This window comes from Hyla sarda, unplaced genomic scaffold, assembly GCF_029499605.1.
Source record: "Hyla sarda isolate aHylSar1 unplaced genomic scaffold, aHylSar1.hap1 scaffold_1002, whole genome shotgun sequence".
NCBI lineage: Eukaryota > Metazoa > Chordata > Amphibia > Anura > Hylidae > Hyla > Hyla sarda.
The window spans coordinates 1-16,228 of record NW_026607621.1 but is presented as its reverse complement, the minus strand read 5'-3'; the positions used below and the strand labels follow the sequence as shown (position 1 = coordinate 16,228).

Genomic DNA, 16,228 nt, shown 5'->3' with positions numbered 1-16,228 from the left:
CCAACACCCACGGGAAGCTGTAAGCATAGAGGACATGCCTGCACCCCATTGGACTTACCTGTGTGGGTTAAATCCGGGTTATTTGACAACCTATGGCGGTGATGGTTCTGCTCAGGCAGAGCAGTGCTGATGCTCCTCATAAAGCTGTCGCTGCTGTGAAGGTTCTAGGTGACATCACAAATCCCTTTGGTTACATACACAACAAAGCTGGGTTGTTGTTGTTTACACTCTGCAAGGCCTGTGGAAGTGAGTGACATCATAGCACTGTAGTTCTGAGGGTTCAAGATGGATGCAACAATCTCCTGTTGCTTCTATGAAGGCCGTAATAGACGACATCACCAAACAGCTCCATAGTCACATACACAGCAAAGGAGAGATGTTGTTTACACCTAGTGATGTCAGTGGTATTGAGTGACATCACAGCACAGTGCTAAGGCTCCTGGGCCTGGACACAGCAGCGGCTGCAATATCTCAACGGAGAATACGTTTATATCTATGTGTGTGTGTGCGCATATATATATATATATATATATATATATATATATATATATTTCTCCGCCGAAATCACTTTTAAACCCATTTCCACCTTTTTTTCCCTTCTCTTCCTCTTACTTTTTTTTCACGTTTTTTTACGTTTTTCTCCTTTTCGCCTCTTTTCTGGGCGTATTATTCTTCTTTTTCTTCTTTTTTTTCGTCTAATGCATACCCCATCAGTGCAGCAATGCTTATTCAATACCGCCAGCAGATGGAGACACTGGGGGATAATTTTCTAAGGATTTATACTGATTTTTCCTGTCTGAATTTGTCGCACAGAAAGTTGCAGGCCAAATATGTGTGACATTTCTGCGACTTTAGCTTCTAGAGCATTTTTACAACATTATACATAGGTGCTGAATACATAAAAAGCGACTGTTCAGCGACAGACAAGTCGCATCGGCTGAAAGTAGGCCAGAATGTCAGTCCATGTTGGAGCAGGTTTAGATACAGTCTAAAGCATAGATCTCAAAGTCTGTGCACAGAATTTAGCAAGGGCCTCGCACCTTCTGATGCATCAGGTAGGTGCACAATAGCATAGCCTAACCCTCTGTACTTTGGTCTATATTGATGCGGGACATAGACAGCCAGCTGATGACCAATCCATTAGTGCAATGGATGGCTGGAAGCATTTGTCTTTGCCTTTGCAATACCACAGAAGCAATGCATGGTCAATGTACAGCAATGACACACCTGTGTGAACAGCCAGGAGACCCCCCCCCCCCCCATGTTATGTTACATAGTTACATAGTTAGTACGGTCGAAAAAAGACATATGTCCATCACGTTCAACCAGGGAATTAAGGGGTAGGGGTGTGGCGCGATATTGGGGAAGGGATGAGATTTTATATTTCTTCATAAGCATTAATCTTATTTTGTCAATTAGGAACATTCAGCACCCACCCGCTATCAAGGCAGCTGCCTATCATGTCATGCCCTACCTGCACAGGTGTGCTGGCTACTCAAATGATCCAATTAAGGAGGCCATTTAGTCAGCAGCAGCAGAAGTCCTGTGCCTGGACGCTCCAACAGGGGCCAGACACAAGCAGAAGCAGAAGCAGCAGAAGCAGCAGCAGCACCACCTTTTGTTTATTGGCTGCAGCAGCAGCAAGGCCCACAGGGCTGGCTAGCTGGCTAGCCAGCAAGCAGGTAGCAATGAAAGTAGGAATCTTTCTTTTTAACCCTGTAAGGGGGTGGTGCACTGTACCCGAAGATACTGCCATATCGGGTCAATGCATAGGGCGACGGAAGCAAGCTTCGAAATCGGCCCCCGTTCTCAAAAATCCATTTAATATATGGTCCCCAGATAGGGGACGTATCAGATATTAAACTGATAAGAACAGATACTACACTTGATCTTAGCCAAAAGGCCGAGAAGCGATAACCGTGAAAGGGGCGGGCCCAACAAGGTCCCCTTCATGGGCACTATCACTGCTTGCTGTCAGGGAGGCTGCCAGACAATTTTCCATGCACACTCTGGGCTGGGGGGCAGTCAACCACCAGTACACACAGCAGAACCTAAACCCATACCATTATTGCTAAGCAGCAAGACAGGGGCCCATTGCACTCCCACGGGGCCTTTTTAAATGCAATCCATAACCCGGATTTGCCAGGAACCCTTCTTACTCCTCCTACTTGCATGTGACACTGGGCTTAGGATCTGCATAGGAAACACACACACAAGCACACACCTACCTTTGTTGCCTGCAGATGCCTCCTTGGCTGTCCCCAAACGGTATCAAACCAACACCCACGGGAAGCTGTAAGCATAGAGGACATGCCTGCACCCCATTGGACTTACCTGTGTGGGTTAAATCCGGGTTATTTGACAACCTATGGCGGTGATGGTTCTGCTCAGGCAGAGCAGTGCTGATGCTCCTCATAAAGCTGTCGCTGCTGTGAAGGTTCTAGGTGACATCACAAATCCCTTTGGTTACATACACAACAAAGCTGGGTTGTTGTTGTTTACACTCTGCAAGGCCTGTGGAAGTGAGTGACATCATAGCACTGTAGTTCTGAGGGTTCAAGATGGATGCAACAATCTCCTGTTGCTTCTATGAAGGCCGTAATAGACGACATCACCAAACAGCTCCATAGTCACATACACAGCAAAGGAGAGATGTTGTTTACACCTAGTGATGTCAGTGGTATTGAGTGACATCACAGCACAGTGCTAAGGCTCCTGGGCCTGGACACAGCAGCGGCTGCAATATCTCAACGGAGAATACGTTTATATCTATGTGTGTGTGTGCGCATATATATATATATATATATATATATATATATATATATATATTTCTCCGCCGAAATCACTTTTAAACCCATTTCCACCTTTTTTTCCCTTCTCTTCCTCTTACTTTTTTTTCACGTTTTTTTACGTTTTTCTCCTTTTCGCCTCTTTTCTGGGCGTATTATTCTTCTTTTTCTTCTTTTTTTTCGTCTAATGCATACCCCATCAGTGCAGCAATGCTTATTCAATACCGCCAGCAGATGGAGACACTGGGGGATAATTTTCTAAGGATTTATACTGATTTTTCCTGTCTGAATTTGTCGCACAGAAAGTTGCAGGCCAAATATGTGTGACATTTCTGCGACTTTAGCTTCTAGAGCATTTTTACAACATTATACATAGGTGCTGAATACATAAAAAGCGACTGTTCAGCGACAGACAAGTCGCATCGGCTGAAAGTAGGCCAGAATGTCAGTCCATGTTGGAGCAGGTTTAGATACAGTCTAAAGCATAGATCTCAAAGTCTGTGCACAGAATTTAGCAAGGGCCTCGCACCTTCTGATGCATCAGGTAGGTGCACAATAGCATAGCCTAACCCTCTGTACTTTGGTCTATATTGATGCGGGACATAGACAGCCAGCTGATGACCAATCCATTAGTGCAATGGATGGCTGGAAGCATTTGTCTTTGCCTTTGCAATACCACAGAAGCAATGCATGGTCAATGTACAGCAATGACACACCTGTGTGAACAGCCAGGAGACCCCCCCCCACCCCATGTTATGTTACATAGTTACATAGTTAGTACGGTCGAAAAAAGACATATGTCCATCACGTTCAACCAGGGAATTAAGGGGTAGGGGTGTGGCGCGATATTGGGGAAGGGATGAGATTTTATATTTCTTCATAAGCATTAATCTTATTTTGTCAATTAGGAACATTCAGCACCCACCCGCTATCAAGGCAGCTGCCTATCATGTCATGCCCTACCTGCACAGGTGTGCTGGCTACTCAAATGATCCAATTAAGGAGGCCATTTAGTCAGCAGCAGCAGAAGTCCTGTGCCTGGACGCTCCAACAGGGGCCAGACACAAGCAGAAGCAGAAGCAGCAGAAGCAGCAGCAGCACCACCTTTTGTTTATTGGCTGCAGCAGCAGCAAGGCCCACAGGGCTGGCTAGCTGGCTAGCCAGCAAGCAGGTAGCAATGAAAGTAGGAATCTTTCTTTTTAACCCTGTAAGGGGGTGGTGCACTGTACCCGAAGATACTGCCATATCGGGTCAATGCATAGGGCGACGGAAGCAAGCTTCGAAATCGGCCCCCGTTCTCAAAAATCCATTTAATATATGGTCCCCAGATAGGGGACGTATCAGATATTAAACTGATAAGAACAGATACTACACTTGATCTTAGCCAAAAGGCCGAGAAGCGATAACCGTGAAAGGGGCGGGCCCAACAAGGTCCCCTTCATGGGCACTATCACTGCTTGCTGTCAGGGAGGCTGCCAGACAATTTTCCATGCACACTCTGGGCTGGGGGGCAGTCAACCACCAGTACACACAGCAGAACCTAAACCCATACCATTATTGCTAAGCAGCAAGACAGGGGCCCATTGCACTCCCACGGGGCCTTTTTAAATGCAATCCATAACCCGGATTTGCCAGGAACCCTTCTTACTCCTCCTACTTGCATGTGACACTGGGCTTAGGATCTGCATAGGAAACACACACACAAGCACACACCTACCTTTGTTGCCTGCAGATGCCTCCTTGGCTGTCCCCAAACGGTATCAAACCAACACCCACGGGAAGCTGTAAGCATAGAGGACATGCCTGCACCCCATTGGACTTACCTGTGTGGGTTAAATCCGGGTTATTTGACAACCTATGGCGGTGATGGTTCTGCTCAGGCAGAGCAGTGCTGATGCTCCTCATAAAGCTGTCGCTGCTGTGAAGGTTCTAGGTGACATCACAAATCCCTTTGGTTACATACACAACAAAGCTGGGTTGTTGTTGTTTACACTCTGCAAGGCCTGTGGAAGTGAGTGACATCATAGCACTGTAGTTCTGAGGGTTCAAGATGGATGCAACAATCTCCTGTTGCTTCTATGAAGGCCGTAATAGACGACATCACCAAACAGCTCCATAGTCACATACACAGCAAAGGAGAGATGTTGTTTACACCTAGTGATGTCAGTGGTATTGAGTGACATCACAGCACAGTGCTAAGGCTCCTGGGCCTGGACACAGCAGCGGCTGCAATATCTCAACGGAGAATACGTTTATATCTATGTGTGTGTGTGCGCATATATATATATATATATATATATATATATATATATATATATATATTTCTCCGCCGAAATCACTTTTAAACCCATTTCCACCTTTTTTTCCCTTCTCTTCCTCTTACTTTTTTTTCACGTTTTTTTACGTTTTTCTCCTTTTCGCCTCTTTTCTGGGCGTATTATTCTTCTTTTTCTTCTTTTTTTTCGTCTAATGCATACCCCATCAGTGCAGCAATGCTTATTCAATACCGCCAGCAGATGGAGACACTGGGGGATAATTTTCTAAGGATTTATACTGATTTTTCCTGTCTGAATTTGTCGCACAGAAAGTTGCAGGCCAAATATGTGTGACATTTCTGCGACTTTAGCTTCTAGAGCATTTTTACAACATTATACATAGGTGCTGAATACATAAAAAGCGACTGTTCAGCGACAGACAAGTCGCATCGGCTGAAAGTAGGCCAGAATGTCAGTCCATGTTGGAGCAGGTTTAGATACAGTCTAAAGCATAGATCTCAAAGTCTGTGCACAGAATTTAGCAAGGGCCTCGCACCTTCTGATGCATCAGGTAGGTGCACAATAGCATAGCCTAACCCTCTGTACTTTGGTCTATATTGATGCGGGACATAGACAGCCAGCTGATGACCAATCCATTAGTGCAATGGATGGCTGGAAGCATTTGTCTTTGCCTTTGCAATACCACAGAAGCAATGCATGGTCAATGTACAGCAATGACACACCTGTGTGAACAGCCAGGAGACCCCCCCCCCCCATGTTATGTTACATAGTTACATAGTTAGTACGGTCGAAAAAAGACATATGTCCATCACGTTCAACCAGGGAATTAAGGGGTAGGGGTGTGGCGCGATATTGGGGAAGGGATGAGATTTTATATTTCTTCATAAGCATTAATCTTATTTTGTCAATTAGGAACATTCAGCACCCACCCGCTATCAAGGCAGCTGCCTATCATGTCATGCCCTACCTGCACAGGTGTGCTGGCTACTCAAATGATCCAATTAAGGAGGCCATTTAGTCAGCAGCAGCAGAAGTCCTGTGCCTGGACGCTCCAACAGGGGCCAGACACAAGCAGAAGCAGAAGCAGCAGAAGCAGCAGCAGCACCACCTTTTGTTTATTGGCTGCAGCAGCAGCAAGGCCCACAGGGCTGGCTAGCTGGCTAGCCAGCAAGCAGGTAGCAATGAAAGTAGGAATCTTTCTTTTTAACCCTGTAAGGGGGTGGTGCACTGTACCCGAAGATACTGCCATATCGGGTCAATGCATAGGGCGACGGAAGCAAGCTTCGAAATCGGCCCCCGTTCTCAAAAATCCATTTAATATATGGTCCCCAGATAGGGGACGTATCAGATATTAAACTGATAAGAACAGATACTACACTTGATCTTAATAGACGACATCACCAAACAGCTCCATAGTCACATACACAGCAAAGGAGAGATGTTGTTTACACCTAGTGATGTCAGTGGTATTGAGTGACATCACAGCACAGTGCTAAGGCTCCTGGGCCTGGACACAGCAGCGGCTGCAATATCTCAACGGAGAATACGTTTATATCTATGTGTGTGTGTGCGCATATATATATATATATATATATATATATATATATATATATATATATATTTCTCCGCCGAAATCACTTTTAAACCCATTTCCACCTTTTTTTCCCTTCTCTTCCTCTTACTTTTTTTTCACGTTTTTTTACGTTTTTCTCCTTTTCGCCTCTTTTCTGGGCGTATTATTCTTCTTTTTCTTCTTTTTTTTCGTCTAATGCATACCCCATCAGTGCAGCAATGCTTATTCAATACCGCCAGCAGATGGAGACACTGGGGGATAATTTTCTAAGGATTTATACTGATTTTTCCTGTCTGAATTTGTCGCACAGAAAGTTGCAGGCCAAATATGTGTGACATTTCTGCGACTTTAGCTTCTAGAGCATTTTTACAACATTATACATAGGTGCTGAATACATAAAAAGCGACTGTTCAGCGACAGACAAGTCGCATCGGCTGAAAGTAGGCCAGAATGTCAGTCCATGTTGGAGCAGGTTTAGATACAGTCTAAAGCATAGATCTCAAAGTCTGTGCACAGAATTTAGCAAGGGCCTCGCACCTTCTGATGCATCAGGTAGGTGCACAATAGCATAGCCTAACCCTCTGTACTTTGGTCTATATTGATGCGGGACATAGACAGCCAGCTGATGACCAATCCATTAGTGCAGAAGCAGAAGCAGCAGAAGCAGCAGCAGCACCACCTTTTGTTTATTGGCTGCAGCAGCAGCAAGGCCCACAGGGCTGGCTAGCTGGCTAGCCAGCAAGCAGGTAGCAATGAAAGTAGGAATCTTTCTTTTTAACCCTGTAAGGGGGTGGTGCACTGTACCCGAAGATACTGCCATATCGGGTCAATGCATAGGGCGACGGAAGCAAGCTTCGAAATCGGCCCCCGTTCTCAAAAATCCATTTAATATATGGTCCCCAGATAGGGGACGTATCAGATATTAAACTGATAAGAACAGATAAGGTTTCAACAAAATTTTATTGAATAAATAAGAAACCATACAAAATTTAAAATGCAAAATAATAAAAGGTTCACAAAAGTTTTAAAATACAAATAATAAAACCAGTAATAAAAGGAGAAAAAATAAAAATGGCAGGATAAAACATTATACAAATGTCATAAAAACTGATTATATTGTTATTTCGTTCCATAGAGGCAGACACCACATGGATGCTGCCTCGCTGGCCCCCAACTGTTTCTTGTCTCTTAGGTAATAGATGTACATCTCACTCAGGGCCAGCTTTATACAGTTTTTAACATCAATAAAATCATGTTTAAAAAGTAAGATGTTCCTAACTTTCCAGATGGCATTTTTAAAACAATTAATAATCATCCAGCAGATCATCTGCTGTTTAAAATTGGGGCAGTTAAAAAGACCGTAAAAGACACATTCGTGATTAAAATCTTTTAGGCCGCAGGCCCACTTCAAAAGTGGGCCTACCTTCCTCCAAAGCTCCCGTGCAAAAGGGCAGTTCCAAAATATGTGCAGCACCGTTTCGTCCACTCCGCAGCCATCTCTCGGGCACTTGGCTCTCGCCACCAGTCCTCGCCTGTGCTGGAACTCACGAGTAGGGAGGCACTGGTGGACGATTGCCCAGGCAAGATCCCTGTGTACATTCGCCAGAAACTTCCCGTACACGTTCCGCCATACCTTTTTGGATCTTGCCTGTGTGAAATTGGACACTGCCAGGGTAACCTCACTCCGCCTGAGGACCTTTGATACCTTTCTCTGGTCCCCCAGTATGTCAGGCTCCAAATCTTGGAGACCTAGGAGCCTGACTGTCTTTTCCAACACCACATAATGTTTTGGGGGACACAGAAGCACCGGAGCGTTCAGAGGGATACGCAACCATCTTTTAAAAACCATGCCCGCAGCGTACCTTAAAAAGCAGCTAAAAATGCCATCGGATTTAATAATTTTAAAACAGAAACAGAAATACTTTATGTAAAAGAAAGTAAAAAGGTTAGGAACATCTTTTCCGCCATTATCTTTACTTTTGTACATAAAATCACGCTTTAATTTCTCCATTTTTGAACCCCATAAAAAAGTAAAAACAATTCTAGTTACTTTTTTAATGTATAAAATAGATGGAGGAAATACCATGGCAATGTATAGCATAATAGGGAGTAAAACCATCTTTATTATTAAAATCTTCCCCTCCATGGTAAGGTTTCTAAGATTCCACATTAAAATCTTCTTCTCCATCTTAGCTATAGCTGAATCCCAGTTAGGGCTCCCATCATTGACCTGGTTAAAAACAATACCTAAAACTTTAATTTGATCCTGTTGCATTGTAACTCCTGGGGTGATGGATGAATCCCAGGAGCCAATATAAAAACAGTCACATTTATCTGTGTTTAGCTTAAAACCAGAGACCTCGCAGAAATAGCTGGTGTTCCTCAATGCCCCCCTCATGGATGGAGAGTCCGGGCACAGTATGGTGACATCATCCATGTACCCCAACACCTTTAGATGGGTCCCTCCTCCACCAGGTATCGGTACGCCTCTTACTACCCGGTCTTTTCTGAGGAGGGCCATCAGTGGTTCGATTGCGCAAATAAAAAGGAGTGGGGACAGGGGGCAGCCCTGTTTGACACCTGATAAAAGAGGAACACCGCTGGTTAAAAAGCCATTAACAGAGACTTGACTAAAACAGGATCGGTATAAAAGCATGATTCGGCTTAAAATCGTTTCAGGCACTGCCATCTTTTTAAGAACTAAAAACAGGTATTCATGGGAGACCCTATCAAAGGCTTTTTCAAAGTCTAAGGATAAAATTGCTACAGTTTGATTTCTATCCTTAAAATACCATAAAACATCTCTTAAAATATTTAGGGATTCAGCTATAGACCTTCCAGGTACCCCACAAACCTGATTTGGGTGAATTAATTTATGAATAAAAGGTTTAAAACGGACAGCTAATAACTTGGCTAAAACTTTATAATCGACATTTAAAAGTGTGATGGGGCGCCAATTTTTTAGCATATCCTTTTCACCCTTTTTAAAAAGTAATGATACAATCCCCCTCCTCCAGGAAGGGGGAAGTTCATTAACAATAAAAGTTTCTTTATACAATAAAACCATATCATCCTTTAAAATATCCCAAAAAGCTAAATAAAATTCGATGGGTAAACCATCTTCCCCAGGGGCCTTCCCACTAGAAAAACTTTTAAAAACAAATAAAAGTTCATCTAAGTTAAGATCACGGGATAAAACCTCCTGGTCTAAAACATCTAGCTTAAAATCAAGGGAATTAAGAACATGTTCTAAAAAGGATGGATTAAGATCTTTCTTATTAAAAAGAAGCTGGTAGAAGTTAAAAACTGCATCTAACATGCCTTTTGGAGTGGATTCACCCTCAAGGTTTTGGATGATATCCCTCCTATTCATCACTTTTTTAAAAAAGAAACGGGAACATTTCTCGCCCTCCTCCAGGTGCTGCACATGTGAGTTAAAAATGATTTGTTTCCCTTTCTTTTCTATGGCATGTTTTATTTCAGTTTTAAGGTTTAAAATATCATTTTCTACATCCATACCAGCTTCTTTCAATTTAAAAAGTACATTTAAACGCATGTTAAGAACATAAAACCACTGTTTTTCCATTTTTGCCTTCTTCTTACCTGCTTTGATAAAAAAAAATCTGATTTTAGATTTGGTGCCCTCCCACCAGTGCAGCATAGGCTCATGGGGTTTTCTTTGTGATTGCCAGCATTGGTAGGTCCGCACAAACTCCTCTTTTATCTCAGGATCCTCTAGGAGTGTGGTGTTTAATCTCCAGAGGCCCCTTTTTGCTTTTTGCTCCCCCTCTAGCTCCAGGCCCACCAAGAGGAGCTTATGATCAGAGAAGATATTCTGCTCGAGCGTGCATTTCAGGGGTTTAAAAGCTCTAGAGGAAAAAATAAAATCGATTCTGGAGCTCACTCTTCCATTGGACCATGTGGCGCCCGGGTCCTCCGGCAAGAGATCCTTCCAGCAATCTTTCAAATTAAAATCATCAATAAAATTTTTAAGCAGGTAAGAAGTGCGGTCTTTACGATTAATATCCCCACCCTGCCGGTGTTCCCCATCACGTATGCAGTTAAAATCACCTCCCACCAGCAGGGGGGAAGACCCAACACAAAACAGTGGTAAAATTTCAAATAGTTCTGCCCGCTCCTGTTTATCAGGAGGGGCATACACATTTAAAACACGAATTAAAAGTCCATTAAAATATAGATGAATTAAAAGAGCTCTGCCAGGCACAATCTCAGTTACTGTATGAATAGAAAAGGACTGGCCTCGGCAGAGCAGCCCAACACCCACAGAACGACAGTCATTTGCACCGGACCATATGGATGGGCCCAGCTTCCAGTCTTTTTTTAAGTCTTTATAGTCCATTTTACTAGGGATTCCACATTCTTGTAGCAGGCAAAGGTCAAAGTCACATGTCTCTAGATAAGAAAATAAAGCAGCCCTGCGATCAGGGCTCTTTAAGGACCTCACATTGAGTGAGGCAATTTTTACAGGGATAGGCATAGTTTATGGAGAGTCCGTGCTTGGAGAATCAAAGTCAATAATAAGCTGCGTACCGTCATCCCCCGCCTGCGGGGTCATCAGCTCCTTGATGTTCTGAGGGTCGGAGCTTGAGATCGATGATGCCCCGACCCTGAGCTCGCTCTCGTCCGAACTACGGCACGCCGCTTTCCTTTGAATGTCTTCCTCTTCTTCTTCTCTTTGTCTTTTAAATGTCACACTGCTGTCCATATCCTCTGTGTTGCTCTCACTCGATGTAATCTCTGGCCCCCGGCTGATGGATCTGCGTCTTCTTTCATCTTTTGACGACTGGAACTGCTGCACAGGGGCCTGTGAGGCCTCTTTTCCGGAACCTTTGCCGCTACCTTGGGAAGTTTTCATCGCTTGTTCCCCAGCAAGCGTTGCTGAGGACTGTTGCTCCAACTTCCCCATCGATCGACGATGGCCAGTTTTACCCACCGGGTCCACTGCTGGCGGGGCAGCAAACCCTGGTTTGGCGCCACTTGTCTTCTTGGCCCTGTCCTGTATAGGCGGAGTAACAGGACCGGGCTCAGACCTGGCCACCTGGCTCCCCTTCCGGCGGGCTTTCACCGGGGCCTCTTCGTCCGGAGCAGGGCGACCCTGGGCCAAGCCAGTACCTGGCTTATGCTGCAATTTTGGGTCCACCTCTGCCCCCACCGAGGCCCGTCGGCTGCCACCCGCCACAGGTGAGCCCCCTTCAGAAGTTTTGGCGGGCTCTTGAGCCAGGTAGGAAGTCGATCGACGTCTTTCAATTTCCCGGGCAGTAAACTCGATTACCCGCCCGGGCTTCGTGGAATCCCCATGGCCTCCCCCTAGCACTACCACCGGTGGGCCCCCCGATGGAGCACCAGAGGTCTTGGGCCTGGACCCATCAGTACCTGCCATCTGGGGTTTGGGCATCTTAAAAAAGGACGTCTTTTGTCCTGTCCCCTCTTTGGGTGGGCCCAGCCTTGACCCACCCATCGTAGTTTTTGCTTTATGGGGACAGGAATTAAAATCGTGATTTTCCTCTCCGCAGAGGTTGCACCTTATCGTATGGCTACATCTTGAGGCTATGTGACCTTCTTGGCCACACCTATTGCAGCGAATCACACGCTCCGCGCCGCAGGTCTCCTGGGTGTGGCCAAACCTCAAGCAATTTCGGCAATACATAGGCATTTGAGGATAGAACAGGAAGCCCCGAACTCTCCCGATGGCAAAATTTGGGGGCGGATGGCAAAGACCCCCAATACCACCGGGATCCTTACGGAGCTTGACCCAGAACTTCCTCTTGCCGTTCCAGAACCGCACGGAGTTCAAGATTTTGTTTGCGAATCGCACCTCTTCGCAGTATCGTCGAAGAAAAGTGGCTATATCCTCCGTGGTCACATGAGGGCTGTGCATAGCCACCACCAACGGTATATGTTCCTCACCATAGAGGAACTGGAACGAAAGACCGTCGAGTCGATCGTCCCTCTGGTCCGCACCAGACAAGGTTGCATAGATGTTATCGCAACACGCCGTGGCCGTGAAGGTGACGGTATACAGGCCACGGCTTTCCTGGTCATTTAGACACAGGATGTCCTCCCTATTGAGGCGGAAGTAGTCAAGAAGAATCACCTCCGCAATGAAGCGGAGGTTCTTCAACTGACGATGGCTCTCCGACACCTCTATGCGGATGGTATTTCGCATCGACATTTCCCCAGAGGGGAAAGCCCAGGAGAACGGCATCTTCCACACCCAGGGACTAAGCCCCTTCCCCAATAGCAGCAGGGGCTCGGAATCCCGCTATAAAAGCGGAACCCTTACCCAAGGCAGAGGTCGGGGGTACCCTAGGTGCTTCCGAAGCTACAGGTAACGCTCAACGTACCGAAAATGCCTTCTGAGACACAAGGTCCCAGAGACAGGGGGATCGCAACCCGTTGTCTGTGGACTAAGCCCGCTCCCCAATAGCAGCAAGGGGGTGAAGTCCCTCCGTAAGGAGAGACAATCCCCCAAGGCCGAGAAGCGGGGTACCACAGACACCTTCCGACCAGACCAAATGCAGATACTACACTTGATCTTAGCCAAAAGGCCGAGAAGCGATAACCGTGAAAGGGGCGGGCCCAACAAGGTCCCCTTCATGGGCACTATCACTGCTTGCTGTCAGGGAGGCTGCCAGACAATTTTCCATGCACACTCTGGGCTGGGGGGCAGTCAACCACCAGTACACACAGCAGAACCTAAACCCATACCATTATTGCTAAGCAGCAAGACAGGGGCCCATTGCACTCCCACGGGGCCTTTTTAAATGCAATCCATAACCCGGATTTGCCAGGAACCCTTCTTACTCCTCCTACTTGCATGTGACACTGGGCTTAGGATCTGCATAGGAAACACACACACAAGCACACACCTACCTTTGTTGCCTGCAGATGCCTCCTTGGCTGTCCCCAAACGGTATCAAACCAACACCCACGGGAAGCTGTAAGCATAGAGGACATGCCTGCACCCCATTGGACTTACCTGTGTGGGTTAAATCCGGGTTATTTGACAACCTATGGCGGTGATGGTTCTGCTCAGGCAGAGCAGTGCTGATGCTCCTCATAAAGCTGTCGCTGCTGTGAAGGTTCTAGGTGACATCACAAATCCCTTTGGTTACATACACAACAAAGCTGGGTTGTTGTTGTTTACACTCTGCAAGGCCTGTGGAAGTGAGTGACATCATAGCACTGTAGTTCTGAGGGTTCAAGATGGATGCAACAATCTCCTGTTGCTTCTATGAAGGCCGTAATAGACGACATCACCAAACAGCTCCATAGTCACATACACAGCAAAGGAGAGATGTTGTTTACACCTAGTGATGTCAGTGGTATTGAGTGACATCACAGCACAGTGCTAAGGCTCCTGGGCCTGGACACAGCAGCGGCTGCAATATCTCAACGGAGAATACGTTTATATCTATGTGTGTGTGTGCGCATATATATATATATATATATATATATATATATATATATATATATTTCTCCGCCGAAATCACTTTTAAACCCATTTCCACCTTTTTTTCCCTTCTCTTCCTCTTACTTTTTTTTCACGTTTTTTTACGTTTTTCTCCTTTTCGCCTCTTTTCTGGGCGTATTATTCTTCTTTTTCTTCTTTTTTTTCGTCTAATGCATACCCCATCAGTGCAGCAATGCTTATTCAATACCGCCAGCAGATGGAGACACTGGGGGATAATTTTCTAAGGATTTATACTGATTTTTCCTGTCTGAATTTGTCGCACAGAAAGTTGCAGGCCAAATATGTGTGACATTTCTGCGACTTTAGCTTCTAGAGCATTTTTACAACATTATACATAGGTGCTGAATACATAAAAAGCGACTGTTCAGCGACAGACAAGTCGCATCGGCTGAAAGTAGGCCAGAATGTCAGTCCATGTTGGAGCAGGTTTAGATACAGTCTAAAGCATAGATCTCAAAGTCTGTGCACAGAATTTAGCAAGGGCCTCGCACCTTCTGATGCATCAGGTAGGTGCACAATAGCATAGCCTAACCCTCTGTACTTTGGTCTATATTGATGCGGGACATAGACAGCCAGCTGATGACCAATCCATTAGTGCAATGGATGGCTGGAAGCATTTGTCTTTGCCTTTGCAATACCACAGAAGCAATGCATGGTCAATGTACAGCAATGACACACCTGTGTGAACAGCCAGGAGACCCCCCCCCCCCCCATGTTATGTTACATAGTTACATAGTTAGTACGGTCGAAAAAAGACATATGTCCATCACGTTCAACCAGGGAATTAAGGGGTAGGGGTGTGGCGCGATATTGGGGAAGGGATGAGATTTTATATTTCTTCATAAGCATTAATCTTATTTTGTCAATTAGGAACATTCAGCACCCACCCGCTATCAAGGCAGCTGCCTATCATGTCATGCCCTACCTGCACAGGTGTGCTGGCTACTCAAATGATCCAATTAAGGAGGCCATTTAGTCAGCAGCAGCAGAAGTCCTGTGCCTGGACGCTCCAACAGGGGCCAGACACAAGCAGAAGCAGAAGCAGCAGAAGCAGCAGCAGCACCACCTTTTGTTTATTGGCTGCAGCAGCAGCAAGGCCCACAGGGCTGGCTAGCCAGCAAGCAGGTAGCAATGAAAGTAGGAATCTTTCTTTTTAACCCTGTAAGGGGGTGGTGCACTGTACCCGAAGATACTGCCATATCGGGTCAATGCATAGGGCGACGGAAGCAAGCTTCGAAATCGGCCCCCGTTCTCAAAAATCCATTTAATATATGGTCCCCAGATAGGGGACGTATCAGATATTAAACTGATAAGAACAGATACTACACTTGATCTTAGCCAAAAGGCCGAGAAGCGATAACCGTGAAAGGGGCGGGCCCAACAAGGTCCCCTTCATGGGCACTATCACTGCTTGCTGTCAGGGAGGCTGCCAGACAATTTTCCATGCACACTCTGGGCTGGGGGGCAGTCAACCACCAGTACACACAGCAGAACCTAAACCCATACCATTATTGCTAAGCAGCAAGACAGGGGCCCATTGCACTCCCACGGGGCCTTTTTAAATGCAATCCATAACCCGGATTTGCCAGGAACCCTTCTTACTCCTCCTACTTGCATGTGACACTGGGCTTAGGATCTGCATAGGAAACACACACACAAGCACACACCTACCTTTGTTGCCTGCAGATGCCTCCTTGGCTGTCCCCAAACGGTATCAAACCAACACCCACGGGAAGCTGTAAGCATAGAGGACATGCCTGCACCCCATTGGACTTACCTGTGTGGGTTAAATCCGGGTTATTTGACAACCTATGGCGGTGATGGTTCTGCTCAGGCAGAGCAGTGCTGATGCTCCTCATAAAGCTGTCGCTGCTGTGAAGGTTCTAGGTGACATCACAAATCCCTTTGGTTACATACACAACAAAGCTGGGTTGTTGTTGTTTACACTCTGCAAGGCCTGTGGAAGTGAGTGACATCATAGCACTGTAGTTCTGAGGGTTCAAGATGGATGCAACAATCTCCTGTTGCTTCTATGAAGGCCGTAATAGACGACATCACCAAACAGCTCCATAGTCACATACACAGCAAAGGAGAG

General features: G+C 45.8%; 4 non-coding genes and 2 pseudogenes across 4 annotated transcripts; all 6 read right to left on the bottom strand.

Moving 5' to 3' along the window:
• Positions 1-1,724: 1,724 nt before the first annotated feature.
• LOC130298495 (U2 spliceosomal RNA) lies at positions 1,725-1,915 on the bottom strand. Its single transcript, XR_008849846.1, has one exon. It is a non-coding gene; the product is annotated as a U2 spliceosomal RNA (small nuclear RNA).
• A 2,087-nt stretch (positions 1,916-4,002) lies between these two features.
• LOC130298482 (U2 spliceosomal RNA) lies at positions 4,003-4,193 on the bottom strand. The gene has a single exon (XR_008849835.1). It is a non-coding gene; the product is annotated as a U2 spliceosomal RNA (small nuclear RNA).
• Positions 4,194-6,282: 2,089 nt separating this feature from the next.
• LOC130298514 (U2 spliceosomal RNA) lies at positions 6,283-6,463 on the bottom strand (annotated as a pseudogene).
• Positions 6,464-7,426: 963 nt separating this feature from the next.
• On the bottom strand, positions 7,427-7,612 carry LOC130298515 (U2 spliceosomal RNA). Its single transcript, XR_008849864.1, has one exon. It is a non-coding gene; the product is annotated as a U2 spliceosomal RNA (small nuclear RNA).
• A 5,389-nt stretch (positions 7,613-13,001) lies between these two features.
• LOC130298469 (U2 spliceosomal RNA) lies at positions 13,002-13,219 on the bottom strand (annotated as a pseudogene).
• A 2,081-nt stretch (positions 13,220-15,300) lies between these two features.
• Positions 15,301-15,491, bottom strand: LOC130298465 (U2 spliceosomal RNA). Its single transcript, XR_008849823.1, has one exon. It is a non-coding gene; the product is annotated as a U2 spliceosomal RNA (small nuclear RNA).
• Between the last annotated feature and the right edge of the window lie 737 nt (positions 15,492-16,228).